Below are 16,888 nucleotides of genomic sequence, written 5' to 3' on the forward strand. Positions count from 1 at the left end.
GTAAATATAAATTATTATTCCCCATGAAGTACACTTTTGGAAACGTTAAATAGAACATGAACAAAGGACAGAGGAAAGGGGTTAATGAGTACTCAGATTTATAGTTTGGGCATTTGAGGCAAGAAGTCTAGCTTATTTGAAATTATTTAAAAAAAATGTTAATACCCCTAAAACTGGCAGTACATACCGTATATATACATGTATACTATGCAGAGATGGTACAGGACAGTCTTTTTGGACAACCGCTGCCCCCGAGAAGATTATTGCTAAATAGCAGGGAAGAGTAATGAGAAAAAAAAAAGACATTGGCAGATATACAATTAGCCGCAGGGTATACCCTGCGACTAATTGCCTGCCAAAATCCCCACGCGCGGGAGAAAACGCTGTTCAATAAAATAGCCCTTTTCCCTCCAAAAAATCGGGACTGACGCGCGAAAACACAACGATTCCACGTAAACTGCGGAATAAATGTTTTTTTTTTTTCCCCCCCGCGCGAGCCCGATTTGGTGTTTTTTATGCGGATTTTACCTCGCACCTCCATGAGCTGCAAGGTAAAGTCCGACTGCGGGGCCTCGTGCGCAAGGAATCCCCGGTAATTGAATAAGTCTGGCATGGAAATTAGTAATTGAATCTGCCCGTATGTGTCAATGTTGTCCGCAAATATTATGGCCAATATCAACACTGATACTGAATAGACCCCTTATCGATATGTCACAATGCAATGACTTATCTGTAGTGACAGGGAATATGTGGCATAATCAGGCCCAGGAAAAAGCTGGGACTATGAAGGAGACCCAGCTACAAGGTAGGAAACGCAAATCAGGATGTATTTATGGGCTGAGGGATCATGTCAAATTATGTCTTATCCTATACATATACTCAGACTTACTCCCCCGGATTTCCAGCAATTCTCCTGGACTCCCGGGAGTGCAGACCAAAAGTACATAATGTGATGTGTGAAGTAGGTTGGTAGTCTGGAAACGAGAGCACTTGTTTTCCAAAAAGGAGTAGAGTACTCTGGAGGGACACCGCCCACCACAGCTTATAGAACCGTTAGATGCAATGATGCTGAATTCATTTTAAGGAAATTACTCATATCCTGAGAACTGCAGAGGCCTAACCATCATTCAGTAACTTGTAGCAGTCCGTATGGTTGTAGCTTCTCGCTGTGGACTCTCCCATGCAAATATATCACAGTACAAAGAGTTTACAGATCAGGAAAAGTGTTAGTTCACATTCGCTGCAGAAAGGAAAGCATTGGAAACTAAAGTGAGAGGTGTCTATTCATAGCCTGACAGGTGCCCACCGGCTCTCACAGAGTAAGTATCAGTAATATTCTGCCATGTCAGTAAAACCCACACTATGTATTATTTATTAGATGTGTAGCATAGTTACAGTGAGCAATTTTATGAATGACTGTCTTTTTACCCTCATCTATCAAAAGGGAGTATTTGTTGCCTGTCTTGGTGGCAGAGTAACCTGTAAGTGTTGCTGTCAGTGTGTACAGATTAATTAAGACTGCCTGCCCTCTGGCTGCTACTTCAAATGGATAGTTTAAACAGATTCCGTATGATTTACCGCCGGACGTTCTAATCCCAACAGTGGCATCCTGGCAGAGGCGGAAGTCCCGATCGTCCTCAGGTACGTATAAACTAACCTAATTCCCCCCCTAACCCTCCCTTAGGGGGTGCCTAACCCTAACCTCCCCCTTTAAGTGCCTAACCCAAATCCCCCCTTTAACTGCCTAAACCTAACCCCCCCTTCACCGCCGCCTAAACCTAAGTCCCCCGGGGGGGTGCCTAACCCTAACCTCCCCCCCGGGGATGCCTAACCATAACCCTCCCTTCTCCTAGCCTAAACCTAACCTCCCGGGGAAGTGCCTAACCCTAAATCTCCCCCCCCGGGAACCCTAAACCTAACCCTCCCCCAGCCTCCACCCCCACGCGTCTGTCCACGCCTGCCGCCCGGCTTACCTTCAATCGGTAAGCTAGGTGTCGGGCTCCCGGGGTAGGGAAAATGACAGGCATCGGGATTTCGACTCCTGTCATTTACCCTTGCTGGGATTATACAGTCGGGAAGCCGGCAGTCGGGATTCCGTCCACCGGCTTCCCGGCTGTTTCCCGTTTAAACTTTCTATTTGTAAATGTATGTAACTAAGGGCCTGATTCGGAGGTCCCTTTATTATGTATTATGTTCTTACATTTTAAATTAAATCTGTTTTATGCTATGAAAGATGCCCACTAGCATTTGTGCTTTTTGTAATGAATTGAACCTCCTCTTATTTGCACCTTTTGCTGGTAATTTGGTTTTGCAACTTCCCTTATTTGTTTTGTATGTAAACATCTTGTTCTTCTTTAGAAGCAAATTCCATATATAAAAGCTCTGAGCTGGCAAAGGAGCATTAGTACCCTATCTGAGAAATTATTATTACTGCTATTTCCATACATCTTATTACTGCAGTTGAAATTCATCCTGCATTGAGAGATACCAGCGTGTCAGGCTTAGACTTAGAGCTCTTTCATACAAACGCTCTAAGTAGCCGCCCTAAGGGCCTGATTCAGCAAGTAACGAAGTTGCTTATACGCACGCAATCGGCCGATTGTTGCGTTCAGGGCCGTAGAGAGCCGCGGCGGGCCCAGATACAGAGGGGGCGTGGCCTAATTGCGGGAGGCGTGGCCACACCCCCTCGAGCAAGAAAAAAAGTTTTGCGGAGCCGCGAAGAGGCACTGCGCGCCGGGGAGGGGGGCACTGTAATCCCCTCAGCCCGGCGCAAAGCCAGGGGGGGTGCGATCAGTGTGATCTCTCCCCCCCCCCCACAGGCAAAGGAGAATGCTGTGGCTGCTGCTCAGCACATGACGTGTGCTGGGCTGCTGAGAGAGAAGGGATGGGGGAGCAGCACCGGACCCGGGCCCCCGACGGGCCCCTCAGGAAGCCTGGGCCCGGGTAATCTGTACCCGCTCCCCCCCCCTCTCGGCACCCCTGGTTGCGTTATGCGTAACCGTGAATGGAAACAAGTAATGCGCGGGGATGAGAGACGCAGATCGTATGCTGAGCGGAGAGGTCGGGTTGGGAGATATTTTGAGATGAGTGAAGAGATGTATGTTGGTGTGGTTTGATTAATAGCTTTATGTGTAAGTGAAAGTATTTTGTATTGAATACGGTAGAAAACTGGCAACCAATGAAGGGACTGACATAGGGGAGCAGCAGACGATGAATGTTTGGCAGGGAAGATCAGCCTCGCAGCTGCATTCATAATGGATTGTAATGGCGAGAGCATGTTCTTGGGAAGACCAGTAAGGAGACTATTGCAAAAGTCAATGCGGGAAATAATGAGTGAATGGATTAGAGTTTTTGCAGTGTCTTGTGTGAGTTATGGTCAAATTTTGGATTTGTATTTTATACGTATGTAACATGATTTTTAGACAGATTGAATGTGGGGAACAAAGGACAGTTCAGAGTCAAGGATGACACCTAGGCAGCCTGTTTGTGGGGCAGGGTAGATTGTCGAGTTATCAATAGTGATAGAGAGATCAGGTTGGTAACTGTTATTGGCCGGTGGAAATATAATTAATTATTTTTTAGAAATATTAAGTTTGAGGTGGCGAGATGACATCCAAGATGAAATGGCAGAAATACATTCAGTGACACGGACCAATACAGACTGCGACATATCTGGGGAGGATAGGTAGATTTGAGTATCATCCGTGTACAGATGGTACTGAAATCCAACAGAGCTGTAGACTTTGCAAAGAGGGGTGGTATACAGTACCAGTCAAAAGTTTGGACACACTTTCTCATTAAATGGTTTTTGTTTATTTAAATTATTTTTTCAACATAGTAGATTAATACTGTAGACATCAAAACTATGTAAGAACACATATGGAATTATGTTGTAAACCATAAAGTGTTAAACAAATCAAAATATGTTTTTATATTTTAGATTCCTCAAAGTACCCCCCTTTTGCTTTGATGACAGCTTTGCACACTCTTGGCATTCTCTCAATCAGCTTCATGAGGTAGTCTCCAGGAATGGTTTTGAATTAACAGGTGTGCTTTGTCAAGAGATGGGAGATGGTAATTTGAGGGAGTGTTAGGGCCAGAATTTTTTTTCCCAGAATGGGAGTAATCACTGCATGCTTCAACAGTGATGGAAAGATACCAGTAGAGAGAGAGAGAAGAGATTATAGATTTTAGTTGGGGTTGGGATGAGCACAGGAGAAAGATCTTTACTGATTTATGAGGGTATGTGATCAAGAGGAGAGGTAATAGAGTAGGAGGATGAGAAGAGTGTAGATACTTCATCTTTGTGGGGTCAAATGAAGATAATGTGCCAGAGGGTTCAGGTAGGGAATTGAGCAGGTCACTGGCTGAGGAAGAGCATATCATTTCATTTCGGATCTTATCAATCTTGTCCTTGAAATAGGAAGCAAGATCTTGTGCACAGATAGTAGCAGGTGGGTTGACTGAGGAAGGGGTAAGAAGCAGTTTAAATGTATTAAAAAGACGCTTGGGGTTAACGACCATTGTCGGTAGTCCGTGCAAGCAGGCATACCTGGTCAATATCGTTAATCGCGGGTCCCTATTGTAAACAGGTTAACCTGGTCGATATCGACCAGGTATGCCTGCTTGCATGGACTACCGACGATGGTCGATAACGACAATACGTGGCCGCGCATCGACCATCGTTTGGTCGTTTGCAGGGTCCAGAAGTTGTCAGATTTAAACGATAACGATAGGATCGTTATCGTACAAATCTGACAGCTTATCTGACCTTGTGTACGTACCATAAAGCTGCATACACACGGTACGATCTGTACCACCAATGACTTTAAAGATATCTTTCAGTGAAGTCATCCTGCCACATCTCTGAACAGGCAAAGTTGACAATATCATGCAAGTTGGCCTGCATGTACGGACGATCATAGATATCGTTATCGTTCATGCGGGAATGCGCATTGTTGGTCGTCTCTGCATAAAAATATCGTTATCGTTCATAGATATCGTACCGTGTGTACGCACCATAAGTCTACGTGGAAAGTGATAGGTAGCTGGAGCTACTTCATTGAGGGCTTTTTCTAGAATCTGGTCGAGGTGTGATGCAGCAGACTCAGGAGAACTGAATGTAGAAATTGGTGAGAGTAGGTGTTGGAGAGAGTTGGATAGTTGTTGAAAATTAATATCATTAATATTTCTGCAGGTTTTACGAGGCTTGGTTGATTTCAATGACATTGAGGATAATGTAATGGAGGAGAGTGTGCAGGTGATAAGGTTGTGATCTGAGAGAGGGAAAGGAGCATTGTGAAATCAGAAACTGAGAATAGTTTGGGGAACACTAGATCTAGGCAGTGACCTCCTGAGGAGTAGAGGAGTCAGTCCATTGGGAGAGGCCAAGAGTGGAGGTTAGAGAGAGGAGTTTGGAGGCATGAGGAGATTGTGGACTGTCAATAGGGATATTGAAATCACCCATGATGATAGTGGAGATGTCAGAGGATAGGAAGTGAGGGAGCCAGGCAGAAAAATGTTCCAGAAATTGTTGGGGTGGCCCAGGTGGGCGATAGATAGCAGCAACTCGCAGAGAGAAAGGGGTGAAAGTCCTGATACAATGTACTTCAAATGATGTAAATGTGAGTGATGGTGCCTGTGGGAGAACTGTGTATGTGTAAGATTGGGACAGTAATATTCCTACCCCACCTCCTTTACAATTACCAGGCCTGGAGGTGTGTGAAAAGTGAGTTCACCATGTGAATGTGCAGCAGGGGAGACCGTGTCTGATTGTGTGAGCCATGTTTCTGTTATTGCCAGAAGGTTGAGGTTAGTTGAAATAAAGTGTATACGTTCAGGAAGCCGGCGGACGCAATGCCGACCGCCGGCTTCCAGACTACTTAATCCCGGCGAGGGTTAAGTGACAGGCGTCTAAATCTAGACATCTGTCATTTTACCGACGCCGGGAGACCAGCGCCCAGCATCCCGATCGAAGGGATGCCGGGCGCGGACAGCCGCGGGGGGGGGGAGTTAGGTTTAGGGCTTCCGGGGGGTACTTAGGGTTAGGCACCCCGCCAGGAGGTTAGGGTCAGGCTAGGGGAAGGGGGGTTAGGGTTAGGCACCCATGGGGGGAGGTTAGTGTTAGTCAGACCCCCCTCGGGAGACTTAGGTTTAGGCAGCGGGGAAGGGGGGGTTAGGTTTAGGCACTTAGAGGGGGGATTAGGGTTATTCACGGGGGGGAGGTTAGCATTAGGCACCCTAAAGGAGGGTAAAATTAGGTTAGTTGATACTTACCTTTAGGACGATCGGGATTTCCTACTCTGTCGAGCTGCCGCTGCCGGGATTTGGACCGCCGACCATGCGGCTGGCGGTAAATCATACCGAATGTGAAATAAAGAAGTCATGGATGGATGTTAGCTTATTGCATACGCAGCGTGCATTCTATAAGCCTCATTTTAGTGACTTGGAGGGTGATGGGAGGCACACTATGTGATTTATCGTCCGTTGTGGGTGTGGCATGTGGGTCGGGCCTGGAGTTGGTGATATGTCAGCAGCTAATAGAAGCAGCAGGAGAGAGATGTAAATATAATTGTGGGAGTTGTATGAAAGATTTTTATGGCGACAGATTGTGGATGTTATTGTCAATGTCTATAGATAAGTAAAAAGCTCATGTGTGTTCATAAGAGGAATGTAGATTAATGAGGCGGCAATGTGTACAGAGGGATTAGCTGCAGGGAGAGTAAAGGCTGTAATAGTCTTAAGGCAGGTATCCACTACTAGATATACAAACGAGAGCACGATTACGACATTGCAATCGTGCTCTTGTTTGTATATCTAGTGATGTACCTAGACTGAACGTTCACTCGTTCAGTCCAGGCACATCCATCATCCCCGCACATGCTGAACCTGACGGGATCGTCAGGTTGACCAGCATGTACGGGCGATGATAGATGTCGGAAGCGACCAGCGGGCACGCGCATCGCTGGTTGCTTCCGACCAAAACATGCCCGATGCATGCGCGATTTGCAAGCGATTGCACGATAACGACGTCGTTATTGTGCAATCGCTTGCTAAAATTGCCTAGTGGATACCCCCCTTTAGAGATGAGTCCATGGAGTGAGATTATAAAAAGAAGTTTTTGAAAAATGGCGTTGTAATTACCTGTTGTTCAATGTTTGTTCAACTGTTTTTTTTTAACTGTTCAGAAAGCACACTTAGTTTATCCACACTTTGTGCAGATCCACATCAAGCTGCAACCCTCAGCAAGCTGCCCTTAAGACTGAAGCGGCATACACACACAACGATTTTGTTACCAACGATTTTCTGAACAATTTTATGAACGATTATCTGTCAGATTTTTTAAAGTGCAATGAACGATTTTTTTGAACTACAAACGATTTTTGCATATTCCCTTAATGAAAATCATTCAGTTGGTCAGTCTGACTGTACTACAAACTACAAACGTGAACGCGCATGAACGATAATCGTTCATCGTTTTAACTTAGAAAGTGAATGATTTTTTCAGCGATTGAACAATAAACGATATCGTAAATGATAATCGTTCAAAAAATCGTTGTGTGTGTATGCACCTTGGCCCTCATTCAGAGCCGCTCGTTAGCGGCAGTACGCTCGTTCCGAGCGATGTTTGCACATCTGCGCATGCGTACGGTTTTTAGTACGCATGCGCGAACCAGTCAGTGCGGCCGAAAATCGTTGGTACGCAATATAGCGAGGGCCTGCTATTTTGAGTGACAGAATGAGGCGTATGTGGGTGGTAACAGGGGAAGGTGCTTGAAAATGGGGAGTGGAGATCCGAACGCAGGCGTGCTTAAAGGTCAAAACGGGCGTTTTATGGGTGTGCATATTTAAAACAGCAGCGTCATTGACCACGTCACTGGGTTATTTTATAGCCAGAACTGCTCGCAAATTTGTGGTAGCAAACACCAACCACAAGAATAGCGAGCAGTTCATACGCTGGTCGATGTACTCGATTAATCTAATAAATAGCGGACATGACGTAGGATGCGAGCGGCCAGGGGGCGTTTTTAACAAATAAACGAGCGTATGTTTTGCTCGCTCGTTCAGACTTAGAGGTGTGAACAGACTGCAATGTGCGTACGGATCATTTGAATAGCCACCCCTTGTTTTTAAACGAACGACCACAAATAGCGAACGGCTCTGAATCAGGCCCCTTGATTGTTAAGAAATAATATGGCTGATTAAGCCTACATTTGAGCCAATTGGTCAGCTGATTGAAATGCAGATTGATCAATGGACATACATTGCACCGTGTTTAAGTAAACCGGCAATATGGCAGTATTACAGTATGATGTAGTGTTAGGGACTCTCGAGGACTGGGTTGGCCACCCTTGATATAGTTCAACCAACAGTGCAATGCCAAGGCAGTTTATGGTGCCTATTCGGTGTGCTAGGTAAATGAGGTCCACACTGTGCCATAAATTGCTCATTTTTCAATCTCCTCTCTGGGAGATCCAAGTGTGAGAGGAGCAATGATGCGACTCACATAGTCATTCCGGTGTCCCCCGCTGCGTAATGTTGCAAATTGTGTCATCGGAGGCCTAGGGAAGTGGGCGGATGGTCTACTCCCCGAATTTTTTTATTCTCCCAGTGGGCAAGTTTGCCATAAGCTGTTTGAAAAGTTGTCCCTTCTATGTGTAAAGATGATGAAACTGTACTCTGGCAGGAGCTGTGAGCTTTGGTGTTCTGCTGTTAGTTTAGCAAGTTGCTAAGCTGATTAATGATTATGCAAACTAGTGATATCATTATTCCCTCTGCAATCTTATCTGTGTATGCAGAAGGCAATGACTGCAATAAAGCTGATAATCTCTATAAAAGGTGACACGCTTAGTAAATCACACAGGACAATGGCTGCTTGAGTACCGAGCTCCCTGCACGGTTTGGCTGTATTCTACCAAAGATTGGATGGAAAAAGAAATAAAAACCTCTATTGTATACTACATGTCTGTCTATAAGTATCACTACAAGGATAGAAAGTACGGCAAACAGCTTTATGCTATTACTAGTGTGATGTATATTGTATCCTATAGAGAGGTGTGATTCATACTGCACACTTTCTCCCTCCCTCCTGGGCATCCTTGTATCATGCCGCTTCCATGATTTGTACAACACTGGCTTGTTATACGTCTAAAGCTGGGTACACACTGACATACATACATTGGCCGACATATCGCATTGGCTGTGCTGCACAGCCGATGGACATATATGTCTGCAGACATATCTGTCCATCAGCAGGTGTGTACTGCCCGTTCACACACAGCGGCAGCCGCGAGGAGGAGGGCGAACAGTGTGTATGGACAACCATCATCTGCAGATATACCTGTATAGTGTGTACCCACCATTACCCATTATGTCCTCTATATGCTATTGTGCTTAATTTCTAGCCATTCTTAAGGCCCCCATACATCAGAGATTGAATACAGCAATCGTGCAATTTGCAATCGATTGTGTATAAAAAAAATTTCCCTTTATCAATCGATTGCAGATTGCAGAATTGCCACAATCGATTGAAAAAGGGAAAGATTTTTATACATCAATCTCTGATGTATGGGGGCCTTTACATTCATGTTTCTTGAATATCTTGTTGGTACTTTGGACCTCATTTAGAGTCGGTCGCAAGCGCCGATGCGCTCGCAACCGACTCGATGGTTAGTCCTGCGCACGCGCAGCGGCCGCACTGCGCACGCGCAAGCCCCGGGCCGACAGAGAAACTCTCTCGCTCCGGAGCTCGCTACCAAAGGGGCGGCTGTCGATGTCGATCGACAGCTTGCCCCGTTTGGTGGGCGGGCCGGGGGGGGGTGGTTTCCAAAACAGAGGCGTTCCTTAACGAACGCCTACCGTTTTGTGGCCGGCCGCACTGACATCATCAGTGATGTCAGTGGGGAGCTTCCTGCTCCATCAGAGCAGAAAGCTCCCTGGGGCTTGGGGTTGCTGAGACCCAACCTTAGGGTCTCGTCGCAAGCCCCGATAGTCGCGATGGTGATCACCATCGCGACCATCAACCTGGTCAGTCGTTAAGCTGTGGGTGGTAACTAAGGACCAGGAGGCCGCACTTCAAAAATGAAGCGGCCGCCCTCATTCAGAGAGAGCGATCGCTTCTTGCGACCACCTCTGAATGAGGACCTTTATGCCTTGGTAATATAAGTCACTGCCTTAACATATGATGCTGCAGGATCTTGTGGCACTATATACATAAACACAAATTATAATAGGACAGTCTCTCTCTCGCTCTTCCTCTGCTTCCCCCTTCTTCCTCTCCCTCCCTTCACCATAGGCCCCCCCATTCATACACTTCCCATATATCCATAACCCTGACCCCCTGGCTTGTGTCTTCTGTATGATAGAAATAAGAGTAAAGGCATACATACATACACGGTGTGATATGCACCTTGCGATGCGACGGCCGATCCAATGGCCGACATATCGGTCGGTCCCCACACACGGAGCGATTGGGTGGCCGACTGTCCTATATGCCGGCACCTCCCTACCCCACCCGCATAGCGCTGCATGGGATCGTACATCGCATCCCCAGATCAACGGAACATGCAGAAAGATCCGGAGGAGCGATGTACGGTCCCACAGAAGCGCGCACTGGCCGATATCATACCCACACACGGAACGATATAGCAGCGATATTGTTCCAATCCGTCGGATCGGCTGCGATATCGCACCGTGTATGGGGGCCTCAAGATATAGGTATATTCTACAAGCAGTCTCATTGTTGTGTTTCACAGTGGTAATGTATACAGTAGGACACTCCCGACTGTATGTGGCATTTCCAACAAACTTCCTTCTTATATGTATTACATTTGGTATAATATAAAATGTTTTTATAATAATTTTTAACATCTGCGGTTTGCACACAGTTGTGTATAGGGGTTAGTTGGCAAATTTGCATTTGTTAGCACAATATCGGGTACATACCACAGTTAATTACCGCGGTATATACGTAGAAATGCGATTTAAATCTCAAAGGATAGCTCTCCCGATAAGAGCTGTCCTTTGCAATACCCTCGGAGAGAGGGACCTCCGGGTTTAACACCCAGAAGTCTCTCTGGCATCCTACTGTGAATGCGATGAAGGACGCTCGCTCCGCAGGGGGAGGTGAGAGGGATCCGATTGGATCCCTCTCGGTGCGTCCTGAAAATAAACCTATAGTCTTCTATTGGGTAATGCCACCTGAAGATGGAGTTACTCACCGGGACGAAGCCCTGGAATGCATCACATTCTGTTGCTTAGCACATATGGGAAATGCGGTAAAACCCCGAAAACTGCATTATCAGGGGTTTTACAGCATTTTTCACTTTAGTACATTCCGCCCTATGTGTTTTGAATTTGTGTTTTCTAAGAAATTTTACTTTGTGGTACAGTATTATTTTGGCATCAAAGTGATTATCTGTATATCGTATGTATAACTTTATATTTTGTTCTTCTGTTATCCAATTCGTTTATAAAAGAAAAAAAAAATTGATTACCTAGTCTAAAAACTATTTTGTCACACATTTGAGGTGCCACAAAATAGTTTTGTAATTGGCAACACTGATTTTCTTGGATAAAATTACTTTGCTGTACATGTGTATTGTTTTTATTTGGCATAAAAGTTTTTTTTTTTTGGTGACACAAAATCAATCTGTATCAGACAAATAGAATCTTGTGGCACAAAGTTTTCTTGGAGCACCTATGAATCTTGCTGGCCATGCACCAGATCAACCTCAACTAGTCGGCTGGTTGGAATGAGCATCTGGTAATGTATAAGAGGGGTGCCGGACTGTAGATAGACAGTAATTAGTTAGACAATGTCTAGATCGACCCCAGTTGTTAGACAGTCATTAGATCGACAGGTACAAAAGGTCGACACACTAAAGGTCGACATGTAAGAAGGTCGACAGGTACAAATGGTTGGCAGGGTCAAAAGGTCGACATGAAAATGGTCGACACAAAAATGATCGACACATTATTTTTTTTTTTTAGGGTTAGGCACTTAAGATGAGCCAGTGTCCAACGTCATTCCCTACCATCCAAGTGGGCATGGAAGGGGAATAAATCCGTGTGGTAAGCGAAGCGAGCCACCGTGCCCGCAGGGCGGTGAGCGAAGCGAGCCCGCAAGGGGGCCGAATGGTATTTACGCAAAAAAGTCGACCATTTCCGTGTCGACCATTTTCGCGTCGACCATTTTCATGTCGACCTTTTGTACATGTCGACCTTTTTACATGTCAACCTTTTTACATGTCGACCTTTAGTGTGTCGGCCTTTAGTGTGTCGGCCTTTTGTACCTGTCGATCTACTGACTGTCTAACAACTGGGGTCGATCTAGACATTGTCTAACTAATTTTTGTCTATCTCTTATACCACACCCGTATAAGAGCATATAATCAGCCATTGGCTCCCAAATGCCGGGAAAGAAAATGGTCGTTTAGACAAGTTGGTTAAATCTGTATGGCTGATTGTCATTTTTTCCCATACATTACCAGGTTCTCATTCCAAACAACCCACTAGTTGATGATTGGAGGTAAGTTTGTCTGGTGTATGGTCAGCTTAAGCCTCGTGTTACAAAATTAATTTATGTAACCAATTATGTTAAAATGTATACGTAAAATTACTGATTGACAGCAGTATCCCCAGTCACCAGGCCATCAAGCTCTGTTTATTTTATTTAGCTATAATGTGTTACTTGTGCACTATGTAATAAGTACAACGCAGGTTCCTCTGGAATATGCAGTGAATATAAAGACCTAGGAGGTGGTGCCACCTTTGCAATTCTGCTACTTTAAAGCGGAGTCTGCGGACCTTCCATATATCCAATGCCCTGTTGCTAAGGTGATTGCAGAGATTGATCACCTCCCTCTCAGTGTACATTAGAATTCTCTGCTAAATTTGAAGTTAATCAAATAACTGAGGTAGTGGACAGACGTTCAAACACATATTAGGAGGTGCCATTTTGCTCCCTGGTAAAATCCTTTTGTGCTGCGGAGGATAAAGCAAGGATATAACTGCCCAGTATTTATGTACTAAATGCTATAGCAGGCTTGTTTTTTTCCTGCATACTAGATAATTGTGTTTGCACCTGGACACACCATCATCGCAGCATGGTGTGTCCAGGTACAAATCTGCTTTCGCATTGCGTTCAGGGACTAAGGGCCTAATTCACTATGGATCGCTATGCTGCTTATACGCACGCAACGCAGTTGCTAATATCAGCAGTGATATGTAAATGTTTGCATTCACATTGCGATCGCAGCCTGACACAAAGACCCCCACTTCCTCATACTCACATCCGTATACTAGGGGAACATGGCGAAACCATCGGTAACATCGAACAGTTAGGGAAGCCAAGACTTTACTCAGAAATTGCTTACTTTTGCGCATACTATGACGCCTCAGATGGTGCACTGAAACGCACTGGCACACCTACATTCGCCTGACCACCCTCCCGTTACCACCCACAAACGGCACTTCCTGTCAGTCACTCTGCGACCGCAGTTCAGAACGCAGCATCTGGCTTGCGCTCTGCGATGCATGCGCAGTGCAAATTAATTGACCGATTGCAGGCGTATATACAACTGCGTTCATTGCTGAACCAGGCCCTAAATGTGCTTATTCGGCCATGTGCAGAGTTCCGCTTTATTTGGTACATACCATCATCCTCATCATCCCTGTGCACGTGCACCAGCCCAATGTTTGGTGCAAAAGATGTGTCTGAGAATAGGCGGTTTATAAATGTGTTACATATTAGACACAATGGGGAAGACTCAATTCAGCGCGCTGTTAATAGCGCTGGGAAGGAGTTCCTGGGGTTATTCGATTCAGCACGCTGTTAAGTCTGACTAAAGACACTTAAGTCGGAGAATGCCGATTAGCGGAACCAAAGCTGGGTATTTAGTCGCGCTAATCGGCATTCTCTGTCTAAAGTGCCAGCCACGAGGCTGTTAGTGCCACGCTGAGCCGGTAATTAGGCTAACAGCGCGGTGAATTGAATAGCTCTGGAACTCTCTCCCAGGGCTATACAACATTGCGCTGAATTGAATCGCCCTTAAATATACCAATGTATGGATATGTTTCTGATAATGTACAATGTGTACAAATTATAAAATAAATATATTGGGAGTTAAAGGAATGAGGGCCTGATTCAGAGCCGGACGCTCTGAACGTGCGCCCGCTCTGAATCAGGGCATTTTTTTTTTTATTAGTGCGGCCTCTTGGACGCTCGCATAGCTGTGGGTTGCCACCCACAGCTTATGCGAGCGTCCATGATGATGGTCGCGATGGTCAAGACCATTGCGACCATCGGGCTTGCGACGAGACCATTGCGGTAGGGTCTCGTGGCCGCAAGCCCTGGAGTGATTTTGGCTCTATCAGAGCCAAAATCACTCCCACTGACATCACTAGTGATGTCAGTGGGGCCGGACCCAGACGGTAGGTGTTCCCATGGGAATGCCTCCGTCTGGGCAGGCACGCCCACCAAAGGGGGCGTGCTGTCACTCACCATCGACAGCACTCCCCCTTTGGTGCGAGACCTGGAGCGACGGCTTCCCGGGAGCTCCCGCTGTCGTGCGCATGCGCACTTGGGCACCATCGACCTGCTTGTGAGCGTACAGCGCTCGCAAGCGGGTCTGAATGAGACCCTGTGTATTTTACAGTGGGTTCACAGTGAATTGCCGTTCTGGAACTATTGTTGTGTGCTGTGGACATGTCAATCAATCTGATGTGTTTCACCCAATAATGAGCTTCCTTTGGGTGATGTTCATTTGCTGTGTTTAACAGGTTTAAGTTAGCTATTCAATTAATCTTAAACATTTGGAATGGAAATGTTCACTTTAAATTTCCTATAATGCACCATTATTGCTGATATTCATAAAAGTACATTTATATGAAATTACAGCGATATGTAAGATAATAAAAACAAGTTGAGATATATGCACTTTACTAAATATTAAACATTAGTAACTCGTTATAGGTCCTTATGCTCACTCTAATTTGCGATGATAAAGAAGTTTCAGTGATTATAAAGTCAGGCAGACTTATGCTGGCCATACACCTGCACGATTTCGGGCCGATTGCCCGATTTTCGACGAGTCTTAAGATGTGTCTTGTGAAAAATCGTGTATTTTTTAGTAAGATAAGATCCGATGCGCGCTCCCGCAGCTCCTTTAATCGGATCTTATGATCAGATGTGCAGCCCATATGTTCCATTGTATCATGTGCAGATCGTGCCATTTATTTTGTTCATGCGATCCATCGTGCGGCAATTCAAGTTATTTCAATGACTGTTTCCCTAATGAGCACGTGAGACACAGAATCGATCATACGACAGATCCTGTGCTAAGAAAAACAACAAACATGCTGCCGGGACCGCCAGGGAGCTTCGGAGAGTCGGATGCTGAATCGGAACGTATGCTTTTCGTGCAGGTGTATGGCCAGCTTTAAAGCTGTGGAGTTTAGCTGTCTTTCCATCTAAGGTTGAAGATTGGGCATAGGAATGTTCCCAGACCACAGTCTAGGATTAGACCTCTTGGCTAGAGATGGTAAATCCATCTTGCCTGCTCCTTGTATATATTGGCATTTGGGATCCCTCTTCTCCAGTGTGTCTTTTAGTCCCATCAGTTTCAGAAGAGATGGATGTGTTATGGAATTCCAGTGTGTGCTAAGACACTGTGCTATTCTAGTTCTTTTTTTTTGTAAATGTGTTTATTGAAATGTTCATACAAAATAATATTACAATAAGTTCTACATGCATAACAATCATAGATTGCGTGAAAATGCCAACCCCAGTTTTTGCAAAACATTGGGTAGTAAGGAAGAAACACTGTAAAAACATGGTCACATATAAGTCTAAGAGCCGTATTCAATTTGAGCCGAGCCGCGATACTTTTTCCCCTACTTCGCCTGTTTTGCAGGCGGAAAAGTATCGCGCACGTGCCCGCTTTACCCCCTATTCAATTTGAAAGTAGGCGAAAACGGGACCCGGCGAAACTTGAATAGGCGGAAAGTACTGTCAGTTTTGAGGAAATCAGCCTGACATCCCCCAAAAGATTCTCTGACATGGGGGTCCCCTATTGTACCCCCCTGATTTGGCTTGCTGAATGTATTTGATGTTTTTAAACGGGCTCAATAGCTGCTAAATAGCGTTTTTCTATCCGTGATGCAGAATAGTATTCAGGAGGTTTTTTTTTTTAGAAAATAACTTATCCCAGCAAATTTGGGGTAATTGAAAATGGGGGTCAGCATATTTAAAAGTTGCTAAAGTGAAGTTGAAAAAATCATGAAAAATCCACCTGCCGCAAACACCTGCAATGAAAAAAACACTTGGGGCATACTTGGGGCCCCCCCCAGAGTCAAGTTCGCTAGTTTTTAACTTTGCACCCCAACTTTTTTTTTTTCGCCCCCTTTTACAAAGTCATTTTTTGAGGTGTCCTTAAGTGGTTTTTTTTTTTTTTTTTTTTTGACAGTTTACCTTTGGGGGACTGTCTGAAGGCTGTACGGGGGTTCCCGCAACATTGCACCCCAAAACCCCAAATCTGCACTTTTTTCTGCCTGCTATTCATAGGCGAAACTTTTTCGCCTAGTACATTGCATTGATTTTCCGACTAGGCGAAAAGTCTTCCAAATTGAATACGGGTAAAACAAAAACAGGCGAAAATGACGTCATCAGCGAAAAAGTATCGCGGAAACGGACTTTTCGCCTCAAATTGAATACAACCCTAAGCATCAAGTAACAGAGGGGTCTATTTACGAAGCCTTGGATGGAGATAAAGTGGACACAGATAAAGTACTAGCCAACCAGCTCCTAACTCATCTTGTGATATGACAGTTAGGAGCTGATTGGCTTAAACTCAGCCTGCGATATGACAGGAGCTGATTGGCTGATACT

General features: G+C 45.2%; 1 protein-coding gene across 3 annotated transcripts in view; it reads left to right on the forward strand.

Moving 5' to 3' along the window:
• The window catches only part of LOC148513528 (CMP-N-acetylneuraminate-beta-galactosamide-alpha-2,3-sialyltransferase 4-like), a 261,924-nt gene that overhangs the window by 75,713 nt on the left and 169,323 nt on the right, over nucleotides 1-16,888 (forward strand). The window contains exon 1 of one of the 3 annotated variants that reach the window (XM_088481874.1): nucleotides 1,211-1,319. The exons of the other annotated variants lie outside the window; for them this stretch is intronic. The gene's annotated coding sequence lies outside the window, so the exon portion shown is untranslated. Of the gene's footprint in view, nucleotides 1-1,210; nucleotides 1,320-16,888 lie in introns of those variants that run through there. 3 annotated transcript variants of the gene reach the window in all.

This window comes from Taudactylus pleione, unplaced genomic scaffold (genome assembly GCF_031769625.1).
Source record: "Taudactylus pleione unplaced genomic scaffold, aTauple2 ptg000278l, whole genome shotgun sequence".
Classification (NCBI taxonomy): Eukaryota; Metazoa; Chordata; class Amphibia; order Anura; family Myobatrachidae; genus Taudactylus; species Taudactylus pleione.